The 13,792-nt window shown below is 36.7% G+C and overlaps 1 long non-coding RNA gene across 1 annotated transcript in view; it reads left to right on the top strand.

Annotated features, from left to right (window-relative positions):
• LOC144615120 (uncharacterized) overlaps window positions 1-12,056 on the top strand; it is a 34,781-nt gene extending 22,725 nt beyond the window's left edge. Inside the window, exons 3-4 of the long non-coding RNA XR_013553584.2 lie at window positions 4,354-4,434; window positions 11,076-12,056. This is a non-coding gene — a long non-coding RNA (uncharacterized LOC144615120). The remainder of the gene's footprint in view (window positions 1-4,353; window positions 4,435-11,075) is intronic.
• The last annotated feature ends 1,736 nt before the right edge of the window (window positions 12,057-13,792 follow it).

The following is a 13,792-nucleotide window of genomic DNA, read 5'->3' as shown; positions in this document are numbered from 1 at the left end:
ATGAGATTTTTCTCTGCTTTAGAAAAAAAAATAAAAATTATGCGATGTGGTAATAGTGTTAGCTAACATTATGGTGGTAATCCTATTGTAATAGATAAACATATCAAATGTACACATATGTGGGTCACCTTAAACTTCCACAGTGTTATATGTCAACTATATCTCAATAAAACAAGCAAAGATTTGCTAGCATTGCAGTTCTGTGAAGTCAGTTCCACCCAGCTTCAGATACTTCTCAGCCCATCAAACTGTGGTGGATTTTCTGCTAAAATTATTTTCTGTAGTCGCCAAGTCCACAGGCAGGGCTTTTGCCTACATATCTGATTTGCTCTCTATTTCTCTGCTGGGACTCTTCACGCTCTGAGTACTGTTCCCAACAAAACTCCCAGTTCTAGAAATTGATTCTGCTGAAATAAAAACATAATAGTATAAGGATGTTAATTCTAGCAGAATTTGTACTGGAAATGACCTTTGTATCCATTATGGAGAATGGTTGAATAAAGTATATATCCACACCATGTAATATTACACAGATATTTGCCAGGTCTAGAAAGCTATTCAAGATATAATGTTAATTTTTTTAAAGGACTCCAATAGTAGCAGTTATAATGTGATCCTACTTTATCCTGAAGGTGAAATCTTTGTCTGTTGGTGTGTCTATGATTTTACATGCATTAAATAAAATAAAAAAGAATAAGTATCAAATTGTTCACATCAGTTAGGTCAGTCGGGAGATTGAAAGGTTATTACATATGTATTGTTGATGTTCTTAAGCATGAATTACATCTATAACTTTAAAAATAAAACACCTATGGGTGCCTGGGTGGCTCAGTCAGTTAAGTGTCCAACTCCTGGTTGTTGCTCAGGTCATGATCTCACGATTTCATGAGCTCAAGCCCCATGTCAGGCTGTGGGCCGGCAGTGTGGAGCTTGCTTGGGATTCTCTCTCTCCCTCTCACTCACACCATTTCTGTCTCTCTCAAAATAAATAAATAAACTTAAAAAAAATTAAAAAATAAAACACCTAAAAACTCAAGATACCTGACCCTCATCCAGACTTGCAGCACCTCAAGGGAAATGCTATATGAGAAGACTTAACGATAAATAAAATGAATAATTTTGTGGAGGGAAATAATTGTAGACCCATTAAATTTCTTTTAGTTCTCAGAAACAAGACAAGTTATTTTATTTCATCTACAAAGATATTTCTTCTACTTCTCTCTTACCACATTAGGAAATCCTAACAATCTTGATCCATTTTGAAGATCCACATGAATTTTAAATAAAGAAATAGCTTGTCTATTTACTCTGCTTCCGACCACTATCCTTTGTTAACACTTAAATCAAATGTTCTTTCTAGAAGGAGCCATAGTCCCAGAAAAATAAGTTCACTCTCCTCTCAGGTGATGACATGTGAAATCTAACTCTTTTCTGTGTATTAAGTATTTCATTTCAAGATCCTTAATTGGGACACAGAGACTTAGAGACATTGAACACCATAAGCAGCTTTGGGGCATTAAAACAATTCCCCATGATTCCCGCACCCCCAACCCCACGCCCTGTCGTTTTCACAGCCACTTGTCACTCTTATGAAATGCCAGGACTGCTCCTAGACTGACTGACACAGCATGGCTGACATCTCACTGGAAGGTATGATTTAAAATAGTTTGATGTAGGGGCGCCTGGGTGGCGCAGTCGGTTAAGCGTCCGACTTCAGCCAGGTCACGATCTCGCGGTCCGTGAGTTCGAGCCCCGCGTCAGGCTCTGGGCTGATGGCTCGGAGCCTGGAGCCTGTTTCCGATTCTGTGTCTCCCTCTCTCTCTCTGCCCCTCCCCCGTTCATGCTCTGTCTCTCTCTGTCCCAAAAATAAATAAAAAACGTTGAAAAAAAAAATTTTTTAAAAATAAAAAAAAAAATAAAAATAAAAAATAAAATAGTTTGATGTAAACTGAGAGAAGCTTCCTAAGATACTGGGATCCAGAGCTGTAGAGCTTGAGGATTAAAAAAATAAAAATCCTAATTTAAAAGTTTTCTAAATATAAAATTGAAGGAGGCTTCCAAGGCAGGAGGCAGGTTTCTATTAAAAAAAAAAAAAAAAGGTTTTTTTTTGTTTGTTTGTTTCAGTTAAAAACTATAAACTGGGAGCTTGGTATCATGTTAGGCCTTATTTTCTAAAATTGTATTCTAACTGTTAAACACTTGAGCTTAGGAACCTGCCCTATGCTCCGGTATATTCATTCTTCCTCACAATGTTGCACACATAGAGAATGTTCAATAAATGTTGGATAACAGAATTTCGCTACACAAATCCATAAAACTTTTAAGGATTCAGGAATGGTATTTTTATATTCAGCTGCAATATTAATGATAGAATATTAATGCACTATTAACAATAGAAAGAAAGAAAAAAGTTCTGAAACTAAAGAAATGATTTGATACCAAGAATTTTATGTGTGGGGGTTCGCACGCAGGCATACATGCATATGTGCACACACCTGTGTAAAACTTTGTATGTAAGATAAAAATCTATATAAAGTAGTAAATAATGCAATATCTTGTCTTTTAAACTGCACTTCTTGCTTCTGACATAAGGTAAGGAATTCAAAAAGTTCAGAGAAAAGCAAAAGGCAAATTGAAAAAGTTTGATAATGGCTTTTTAAAATAAGTCAATAGAGTGAGGGAAAGATGGAAATGAAGCAAGTAATATTGATTGCACTATTTACAAAACTGTTTTTAGATTATTACAAGTGGTTATACTATAGGTTAAACATCTATTCCAAATTTGTCAAGGGTCTTAGGGATGCGCTACCCTGTGTCCACGCAGCCATAAGGCTACGGCCAAGGATCCTCCAGGAGCAAAAAGGAAATTGTATCCTATTGAACTTTTTCAGAAATATCCCTCTTTTTCTCTTCTTCCTCTGTTTTCCTCTTCTACCCGCTCATTTTCTCTTCCTCTTCACAGTCTAATCGTAAGTAATCCTTTTCTTGACTGCTAGAAACATCTTTTTTGGCTCCTCTTCTCTCTTGGAGGAGTTACCTTTTGGTCTCAGACTCACTGGAGACTGGTGCCCAGAATGGTAAATAAATCTGAGTTCCATGAGCACCTTTTAATGTCTGTGATTCTAAGTCCATAAAATCTTTCATCCTTAGTAGTAAAATTGGAGAAAAAAAAATGGTTTCTCTCATTTTGAGTCAGGTTGCATTGCTAACATGAACCTAGAACTTCTTTTTGACACTTGATTTCCTCTCTGGCAGAATGAAGCTTTCCTGTTCTTTTTTTTTTTTTTTTTTAAGGAATTTGTCAAAGTCTCTGAAAGTGTCCCTTAAACCCCTCCCCCACCAAAAAATGGCACCAGAAAAACCCAGCCTGATCAGTTAATGGTAAATGAATCAGAAACATACGGATTAAATTCTCCTTAAAACACACAAGGGTTTAAAAATTAAGCAAAAAATTACTGAGCAAAATATTTGTTTGCCAAATCCCAAATGTTTGAAAAATAGTTCAAGATGTTTGTTGAACCTGAAATGGGCCGGAGTTACCCATCCATATTTAATTCGGGCAAAAATAATTTTTACCAGATGAATGCTCTAGTTAGTAGAGTGCATAAGAAAGAAAAATCAATAACAATATAAAAGAAATTTAATTTTTTTTAATTTTAAGTATTTTTCCAGCCTTATGGAGATATAATTGACATATAACATAGTGTAAATTTAAAGTGTAAACATGTTGATTTGATACGCTTATGTATTACAAACTGATTACCACCAGAGCATTACCTAACCCCTGTAACATGCCACATCATTGCCATTTCTTTGTTTGTGATGAGAATATTTAAGATCTATTCTTTGTAAAATGTAAGCATTCAAAGTGAAAACCAATTGCCTTTGTGAAAGGCTCTCCAGGAAGATGTAATGACTCCATTCTGGATTTTCCAGGCCATCCAGGACACACCCCAAGTTACGTGTTTTGTTAAGCTATGCATAAACCCTGCCGTCTGCAGCCCGTGTGTTCTTGTGCTTTTCAGCTCAGCTTTTTCCTTTGGTAATATGGCCAACAAATATTGTGGGATGGTGAGAATGACCATGTCAAGAGCTTGTGACTGGAAGAAAAATCTCTTCCCAGGGTAACTTCGGCCTTCAGTGATTATAAAGATTTCCATTTAATTACTTCATGACCTGGTCTTATAGATACTGGTCCCATCAATCTTGATGAGTGATTCATCTTATCCTAACAGATAGATCCAAGACTAGATGGCGAATAATAAGTGTTTTTGCTGCAAAGTTAAAGTTGATACTAAAGAGTTGGTGAGTACTGTATGTAAATAACATACTTTTTCCAAATATCTTTTCTAGGTATAGAAGTTTGATGAAGCGAATGGATAGAAAGAGTGAAAAAAAGAAATTGGAGAGGAAGGTGAAAGAGAGAGGAAACTCGTAAGTACCTTCTGTTATACTTTGGGGCTAATATAGTTATAGCTGTATAAGTTTTAATGGGAAGAAGCTGGAATATCAAAATGGGAAGGGGCTTTAGAGATTATCTAGACTATAGCAGCTTCTTCGTCTTCCAATTTCCAGATATTTCACTCAGTAGACTTAGTTTTTAAAAGTTACATAAGACTATGCATTAATTTTCTCTTGCTGTCATATTAAATTAGCACAGATTTAGTGGCTTAAAACAATACAGATTCGGGGCGCCTGGGTGGCGCAGTCGGTTAAGCATCCGACTTCAGCCAGGTCACGATCTCGCGGTCCGTGAGTTCGAGCCCCGCATCGGGCTCTGGGCTGATGGCTCAGAGCCTGGAGCCTGCTTCCGATTCTGTGTCTCCCTCTCTCTCTGCCCCTCCCCCATTCATGCTCTGTCTCTCTCTGTCTCAAAAATAAATAAAAAACGTTAAAAAAATAAAAAAAAATTAAAAAAAAAAAAAAAACAATACAGATTCGTTATCATACAATTAGGCAGGTAAGAAGTCGAACACAGGTCTTCCTGGGCGAAGATCAAGGTCTCAGCACATCTGCATTCCTTTTGGAGGCCCTAGGGGACAATCTGTTTCTTTCCCTTTTCTAGTTTCTAGAAGCTACTCACATTCTTTGGCTCATCTCCACCTTCCTCCATCTTTAACCACAGCAGTGCTGCATCTCTTAAGACTTTGCTTATGTGTTCCTATCTCTCTTTCTCTCTCTCTCTCTTCTGCCTCCTCTTCCCCTTATAAGGGTTCTTGTGATTAATTGGGCCCACCCAGATAATCCAGGATAATCTCTCTATTGTAAGGTTAGTTTTTTCAGTAACCTGAATTCCATCTGTAATCTTAATCCCCCTTTGCCATGTAACAACATATTCACAGCTTCCAGGGATTAGGACAACATTTTAGGGGATAGAGTGTGGGCATTATATTAACTACTACACGCTATAATCTCATTTGTAGATGGAAGCCCTATGGGAGAGAGGGATTAGATTTGCCTCTATGGCAAACTTGCTCCATGTTTCTATGTGAATGGAATGAGATAATAACAACCTGCCACCTCTAGTAATTCTGCTCAATGATTCCCAAACTAGAAATGTGTCTTATCTCCGGCTTATAGTCCAGACATTGATTTCCTTTTTAGATATGGTCAGGCTACTGTGTGAACTAAAAGAATCAATGAATCTTTAATTATTGAGTGGCTGCTGTGTGCCTAGAAGTGGACTCCTGACTAAGATCATTCATTGGTGCAATATTTTGGGGATTTGGAAACCAAACCCCTAAAATGTAAACAAAAGAGGATCTATGTAATAAGGAGTTGGGGTTGTTATCTCATAGTGGTCCAGAGTGTTTCCTGAGCATAAATTTAAAAAAAATTTTGGCAATGAGGAGAATGAAATGCAGTAGAAAATAAACTTTTATTATTTTATTATTTTTTTAATGTTTATTTTTGAGAGAGAGATTGAGACTGAGTGCAAGCAGGGGAGGAGCAGAGAAACAGAGAGGCAGAATCTGAAGCAGGCTCCAGGCTCTGAGCTGAGCTGTCAGCACAGAGCCCGATGTAGGGCTCGAAGTCACAGACTGCAAGTTCATGACCTGAAGTTCAATGCTTAACCGACTGAGCCACCCAGGAGCCCCAGAAAATAAACTTTTAAATAAAAGATGGAAAAAGCATTGGCCTGTGTGTGAATGTCCTAAAAAGTAAGCACTGCAGTAAACTCTGATCTCCTCAATTCAGAAATGTAAAGTTTATGGGGGAAAACAAAGCATTTAATGATTTTTTAAGGCACAAACAGTAGTAAAAATTGATAAAATATAGTGTAATTTTCCAGCTACATTCAATACAACTAGAATAAAATTTTCAATTAATTTTAATTAGTCATAACAAGGATGTGTTTAATTTTCTCATGTTTATTAATATGATTTAATTTTTTCTATTATCTCACCTCTTCATTGTTCCCTATATCATGAAGTATTTAGCACAGTGACCAGCTAATTGGTCACTCATTCTGTCTTTATAGGAAGAATAAATAAAAAGTAAATTTAATACATTAAATAAAATGTATTTATGGCATCTGAATATTAATATGTTATGTATCATACAAGAACATAAATTAAAGTTAATTAATTAGTTAATTGGTAAGAAAATATTAAAAATAGCTTTGAGCAAATGATTACCTCAGTAAAACAATTCTTTAAAAGTACTAAAAGAGAATGATACAATATAATATTCTACATACAATACAATGCTACATATAAATATCTAGTGATACAGAAATTTTTAAATATACTCTTTGGATCCATGCAACATGACGTATGTTATGATTTCCAAATTTCTCTATGTACTCAGTGGGAACATCTAGTTGGTCAGAAGGAAACAATGTATCAATATGCTTTTTAAAGTTTTCATTTTGGGAAGCCTGGCCCAGTCTCTCACCTATTTTAGGACCTCTCTCAAGTTATAAAGGTATATGCATGCTGTGCAGTCAAAGTAAATGTCACTGAGTTATAAAGATTATCTCATAATGAAACAGTTGTTTATTATCACTAACACTAGGAATATCTATTAATTTATTGAGAAAAAATAACCAGCTGTTATTTTAAGCCCATTATATACATCATCTAAGTTATCTCTTAAAAGTACTAGAAGGTAGATGTCATTGTGTGCAGTTCACAGTTAAGGTTCAAAAAAGTGGTTAATTAGTCTGCCTTAGGAGCTTGTAATTGATTCTAAGCACCGTGTCCTTCTGCTGGTCTCTAACTGACCCTAACTACTTAAAACTAACCTGATTTTTTTTTTAAAATAATACTAAACTGGGGCACCTGGGTGGCTCAGTCGGTTAAGCGTCTGGCTTCGGCTCGGGTCATGATCTCAGTCCATGAGTTCGAGCCCCACATCGGGCCCTGTGCTGACAGCTCAGAGCCTGCAGCCTGCTTCGGATTCTGTGTCTCCGTCTCTCTCTCTGCCCCTCCCCTGCTCATGCTCTGCCTCTCTCTGTCTCAAAAAAATAAGTAAAAACATTTAAAAATAAAACAAAATAAAATAATACTAAACTAACAAAACCCTTCTGATGGGCTCCCACAGAACCGAAGGGAGTGTTGTATCGCCCTTCAATGTGTTGTAAATAAGGACAAAGTCTACATATGAAAATCCTAATTTCAGTACTAAATACCAACTTTAAAATTATTTCTGGGAAAGTAGCAAAGATGACTTTACATCACTTACTTTGGAAAAGAGGAGATGAAATGAAAACTGAATACTGAGGGGCATAAGCAAAGAAAATGATCTTAAATCATGACCTTCTCCTTTCGATATAATTAGGGCCAAGTCCAACGACTAGTTTCAAAAGTCATTGGACGTAGTTAACAAAATATTGTGAGATTCTTTTTCTTTCCACTTCTTTGAATCCAACAGCATTCTAGAATTGTTAAGGACTAATTCTACCTGAAGAATGACCTGGAAATTTTAACCCCAAAGAGAGTTTTTCTAATTATTTTGATTTGTTCTTGAGGGCACATATAGGAAAACACAAGGATAAAATGAAATCTGACAACTTTAAAAAATTGAAATTATTATTCAAATATAAGGTTTTATTTCCTTCATGAGCTTTTCCCTGATTATTTCATCAAAACAGATTTTCAATAGAATAATACATTTTTCTTAGTAGTATTTTCTGCTCTGTTGAATATCTATTTCATACCACAGAAAGTATTTTGGTAAGTGAGTGTTTATGTTATTACAGTAACAGTTCTGTAATTTTTAAAATGTACATCACTTAAGCATTTGAGGCCAAGTTCAAGTAATGACCATCCCATACTTCTCTTCTGTGCTTTTTTTCAATATATTCTGTCATTTGATCTTCAGGGAATCCCACAATATAAGGCAGGACCTCCTGAGGGGTATTATTAGCAATTGAAATTTCTTCCCCTTGTATGGTGCATGCTGACAACTTCTTCATCACTGTCTTCTGCCCAGAAACCTCCCCTGAGTTGTGGACTCCTATATCCAGCTTTCTGCTGGCATCTCTGCCTAGATATCCCATAGGCACCCCAAACTCAACGTGTCTGAACACTCATCACCTTCTCCACCACACAAGCTTTGCTTCCACCGTTCTTGGGTCAGCCTCCATGAGTCCTATACTTTGTATTCTTTTTTTTTTTTTTTTTTTTTTTAATTTTTTTTTTTTCAACGTTTTTTATTTATTTTTGGGACAGAGAGAGACAGAGCATGAACGGGGGAGGGGCAGAGAGAGAGGGAGACACAGAATCGGAAACAGGCTCCAGGCTCCGAGCCATCAGCCCAGAGCCTGACGCGGGGCTCGAACTCACGGACTGCGAGATCGTGACCTGGCTGAAGTCGGACACTTAACCGACTGCGCCACCCAGGCGCCCCTATACTTTGTATTCTTGAGTCTTCTCTATTTTTGCAGATTTTACTTCCCAAGTATTTCTTGGCTCCTCTCCAATGTCTTCCTCCAAGCTCAGCACCTAAAGGCTCCTACTGGCTTCCTGTAAATCCATCCTTCACAGAGTCACCCAAGTGAATTATTTCAAATCTAAGTATGACTACAGCACTTTCCAGAAGATTCTTTATTGTCTTCAGAATTAAATTCATGTTTCTTAGTGAGAAATATAGACTCTTTGTGAGCCATCCTATACCTTTCCAGCATTCTTCTCCCCTAGTCAAGTTAGCCAGAGTTGATCAGTATTGTTCTGTCTCATTGTTTGACACTTTTTGAACTCTGGTGGCATCCAATCGCTTGAGCCCCTTAAACAGTCACTGTTTCCTAATGTTCTTTGCCTCCTTGAACTGGCTCCATTCCGTTTATAAGACTCTGAGTCTTAGTTCACACGTCACCTCTTCCTCTATCCACACCCACCTGAGATGAGTTCTCTTCTTTGCTCCCACAAACCTGTATGTTCATCATTACAACTGAACACAGGGTCATGTCAAACCTGAGCATTTCTTAAGAAGAATACCTGGAAATATCTGGGGCCTTTCTATTTTCAGTGTCTTACACTTTTTAGGCCATGTGTAAATGTTTGCAGTTGAATGAATAAGATACTAAAATATGGGTATCTCTCTCTCTCTCTCTCTGTCTTTCTCTCTCTCTCTCTCTCTCTATATATATATATATATTTTTTTTTTTTTTTCTTTTTTGGTTACACCATGCTGTCTCTAATGCTGATCCTATCTACTTTAAAACCCAAATAAGTACTGCAATTTTGGTAGGACAGAAATCACTAGTTTGAAATGTTACATTTTCATAGTTTGATACCATACACAATAAGCAGAATTTTAAATGAAAATTGATTGATCTGGTAAAGCGTTCGTATTCTGCTAGCTATTTTCACAGTTTTGGGTCCAAAATCATTATAATATAATTTCTACTTTAACATTCATCAAAACTACAAAAGAAATGTTGCCATTCATGGATGTATTAGTGCAATAGGGCCCAATGCTGCTTTCAAAGACTATTTTCTTATACAGAGACATTTTATAGTCAGGCAATCATCTTGTTAAACATTTCCTATAAAATTTTAAAAATCATTACCTGGGAGTCTATCACTGTGGCACTAATCACACCTCTACAATTAAGCTTATTTCAACCCTTTCACTGGAATTCTTTTTCTTTAATCAAGGGTTTATTATTGGACTGTTAATGTGAAAGTTGAAATAAAAAAATCTCAGCTCACGAATGAATTCTAATAGCAGTTATAGAAAACCCTGAGAAATTCTAATATTTTTCTGTGAAATTTATGTTAGGATGTGGGTTTAACCCCCCTCCCCCCACTTTTTTTTTTCCTGTAGAATGTTTTGCCTTACTTAAGGCAACTGAAATTTTTCTTCATGTCTTTAAGGATATCCTTAATCTACTGCGTTTGGGTTTTCCTTGGTATGAACACAAAAGCACAATTATTTTATTAAGCTGGAGGTACAAATACATCAGTTTTCTACCTTTTCTACATCACTAAATGGAAGTGCAGTTTTGACTTTTGTAAGGAAAAAAGGATTAGAAAGTAATTTTATCTTGCCAAATGAATCACCCAGCTTTTATACCTCCCAAGAGTTTCACTGAGAAGAATTTTAAGTTCAAGGACAACACGTATCTTTATACCAAGCTAGTCAGATTTCGACTTTAGAATGAGCTAATTTGGTATAAAACTATAGTTTTGAAGCAAATTCACACACGACTGCATTTGCAAAACACAAAAATCCTATGAATAATCAGAGCCACCCTAAACCTCCTGAACTACCTGCTGTGTTCCTCCTCCCTCTTCACCACCACCCCTTCAGTTCAAATCCCAACCATCTGTCACCTGGATCAATATCTTTCTGTCACCTCACATCATCTCTTTCTCCTTCGAATCAATTTTCCTGGTGATAGCCTCAGAGATACATGTTTTTGAGTGATTATACCTTTTTAAATTGGAATACTTATTGGTTGCACTCATTCTGTTTTTCAAGATAAAGAATAAAGCCTTGACATGAGAAGCAGGCATTATTATTTACCTAGCCCTACATCAGTACCCATGTTGGTTCTCCCTTGCCCACCTTACCCCAAGAGCTAGGAAAGCTGATAATCACTTCTCCAACCTTTCTTGCATTTGCAGCTAAAAGATGGCATGTCACAGATTTCTGACCATGGGGTATAATTGTAAATGTGCTGAGGACCAAGAGGACCTTTGCTTTTTCATATGAAACAGACAGATGTAGCTGATGCCGCTACCCTTTCCTTCACTTTTTCCTGCCTTGAATATGGCTATGAGGTCAGGAGTTTCAGCAGCCATTTTATGACCATGAGATGACAAGTGTGAGGATTAAAAGCAACCCACTAACCATGGATAGAGGAAAAACAGAATAAACCCGGGTCTCCATTGGCATCGGTGGACAGCTGAACCAAGGTAAATAATTGTCTACCACTAAAATCTTTGTTATTGAACTTACATTGTTAAAACTGTTAGTAGAATCTTCTATTATTTGAAATCAGAAGCGTTCCTAACAGAAATACATGGAGTACATTGCCTACCATAATTCTCCCACCTTCCAGTGATATCCGTGTTCTTTGAGTTCCTAGAATGTTCATCCCTGCCTTGGTGACTCCTATCATACCACCCAATCCCCCACCCTCACACTTCACCTAGCTAATGCCTTCTCAGTCTCCAAATCACAGTTAAAATGTGTCCAAGAGACTTTCTTTGATCCCTAGAGTAGGTCATCTCCTTCAGTTACATACTCTTGTAACTTCCACTGATTGTCTTTCTTGGTACACATTTGAAGCACATATTCATCCGCATAGGTATTTAATAATATTGTCTTTTCCACGAGAGTGTTCAGGTTGAAGCTATATTGCTTACTATTGTCTGCCCAATTTTTAGCAAACAGCATGGCATTGAATAAGCATTGAGTTACTTCAAGGAAGGAAAGAAAGAACAAAAGAAGGAAGGAAGAAAGTTCATGTGAACTAAAATCTCAAATCTGAAGTTAAACTTGGGCTTTCCTTTGAATTTTTAGCTTTCTATCTCATGATAGTGGTATTTCCCCTGCCAGGTAAGTATTGCTTTCTATCTTACATGTGAAAAAAAAAGAAAGAAAGAAAGAAAGAAAGAAAGAAAGAAAGAAAGAAAGAGAGAAAGAAAGCCTAAAGTGAATGGTCTGTGTTTTTGAAACCCAATACAAAAGCATGATAATGCACTCTGTTGCAGAAAGTGTTAAAAGAAAAATCCATTATTCCTTTATTATTTTGGTTTCATTTGATCTAATTTAATTTTGTCATTACAAAAAAAGCAAAAAACAAAAACAAAAACAACATTGAGTTCACGTGTTCTACTGCAGATTGGTGTTTGATGCATCACTGTCAGAGAGCCAGGAATGGGAAAAGTGATCAGTTTTGACATTGGATTTCATGGCTTGCTAAGGATCCAGTAGACTCCCAGAAGTTTATGCACGGTCTATAAGGGGCCATGAAACTCTCTGAAATTATATACCAAATTTTGTATGTACATGCATTTTTCTAGGGAGAGAGGTTAGAGCTTTAATCAGATTTTCAATATGGTTTTAGTTAAGAATAGGTTAAGGTTAAGAATCACTGGGTTAAGTTACTAAATATAGTGGTGGTTTTGGAAATCAAAAGTTATATACTTTTTAAAAAGATTAACTTATAGGTGTTTACTATATGCATATTTGGGGGAAATGTACTTGTAGTATAAATAAATCCATGTTTTATGGGGTTTTTTAAAGATAATCGGATCAATTAATCAATCAATTTGTTAATCTGCCACTTTGCAATGCACTAAGATAATGACACTTCTTATATATCACTGTGCTAAGCTAATTAAATGCATTATATCACTTAATTTTTCTAGCAAATCTACAAAACTGCTATTATTATCCTCCTTTCCCTAATAAAGGAATACAGTCTCTGAGATTTCCAGTAACATGCTCACTGCAGGGTGAGCTGAATGCAGGGAGAAAGTAAAGTAATATATTTCCAGCCTTCATGAAAACCAAGACTTGTGTAAATGAGAAAATAGTGATCATTTGAAAGTAATGTGTTGATAATGGCCAGAGATATAGTAAATGATATTAGTAATAATAAGCACTCTAGGATTTAAAAAAGATCCTTGGGGATTCTGTCTAGACTGTGATCACTGGTTAAAAGCTGAGTAGAAGACAAAAAGAGAAGATTTTAATCAGGATCAGGATCAGGATTTAATCAAGATCGGGACTGACAAGATGAGTCAAGGGGCGAAGGAGTCTGGCTGAGCTAAGCAGTGGACTCTTGTTGGAGCAAGGGTAGATAAGGTTGGAAAGGACGTCTGGGTGTAGTTTGACGGTCTTGTGTACTAAACTAAAACGTTTGACCTTTGCCCTTAGATAATGAGAACCACTTGAAGAGTGTTTTGAGCTGGAAGGTGACATCATGCAAACTGTTTTTAGTAAGATTAATTTGGTACCAGTCCCCTGGATGGACTGGGAATAGGCAAGACCAGAACAAGGTGGTTCAGCCAGAAAAGCATGGAGAACTGAGAGAAACAGTGATGTGGATGGAAAGAAGGGAAGAAGAGGAAGGGAAGGATTTGAAAGGCAATCCCAGGAACAGCTGATTTTGCTCAGTGTAACTGTCTGTTTAAAAATGGGCCTTCCCATAAAAAAGGGGAGAGCAAGCAGGAGGCTCCACATTTGTGAAGTTGGACTCTGAAGGAGCTCCTTATACCTCATCTCCACCCCTTTCAATCTCTACTTCTCCTTCTTTTGCGTTCTGAGTTATCTCTATTTTTGTCTCCATTTTTGATTCCTAGACTTGTTCAACAGACTTATTTTATTCCTG

This window comes from Panthera onca, chromosome F2 (genome assembly GCF_046562875.1).
Source record: "Panthera onca isolate mPanOnc1 chromosome F2, mPanOnc1 haplotype 2, whole genome shotgun sequence".
NCBI lineage: Eukaryota > Metazoa > Chordata > Mammalia > Carnivora > Felidae > Panthera > Panthera onca.
This window is presented reverse-complemented; position numbering and strand designations above follow the sequence as displayed.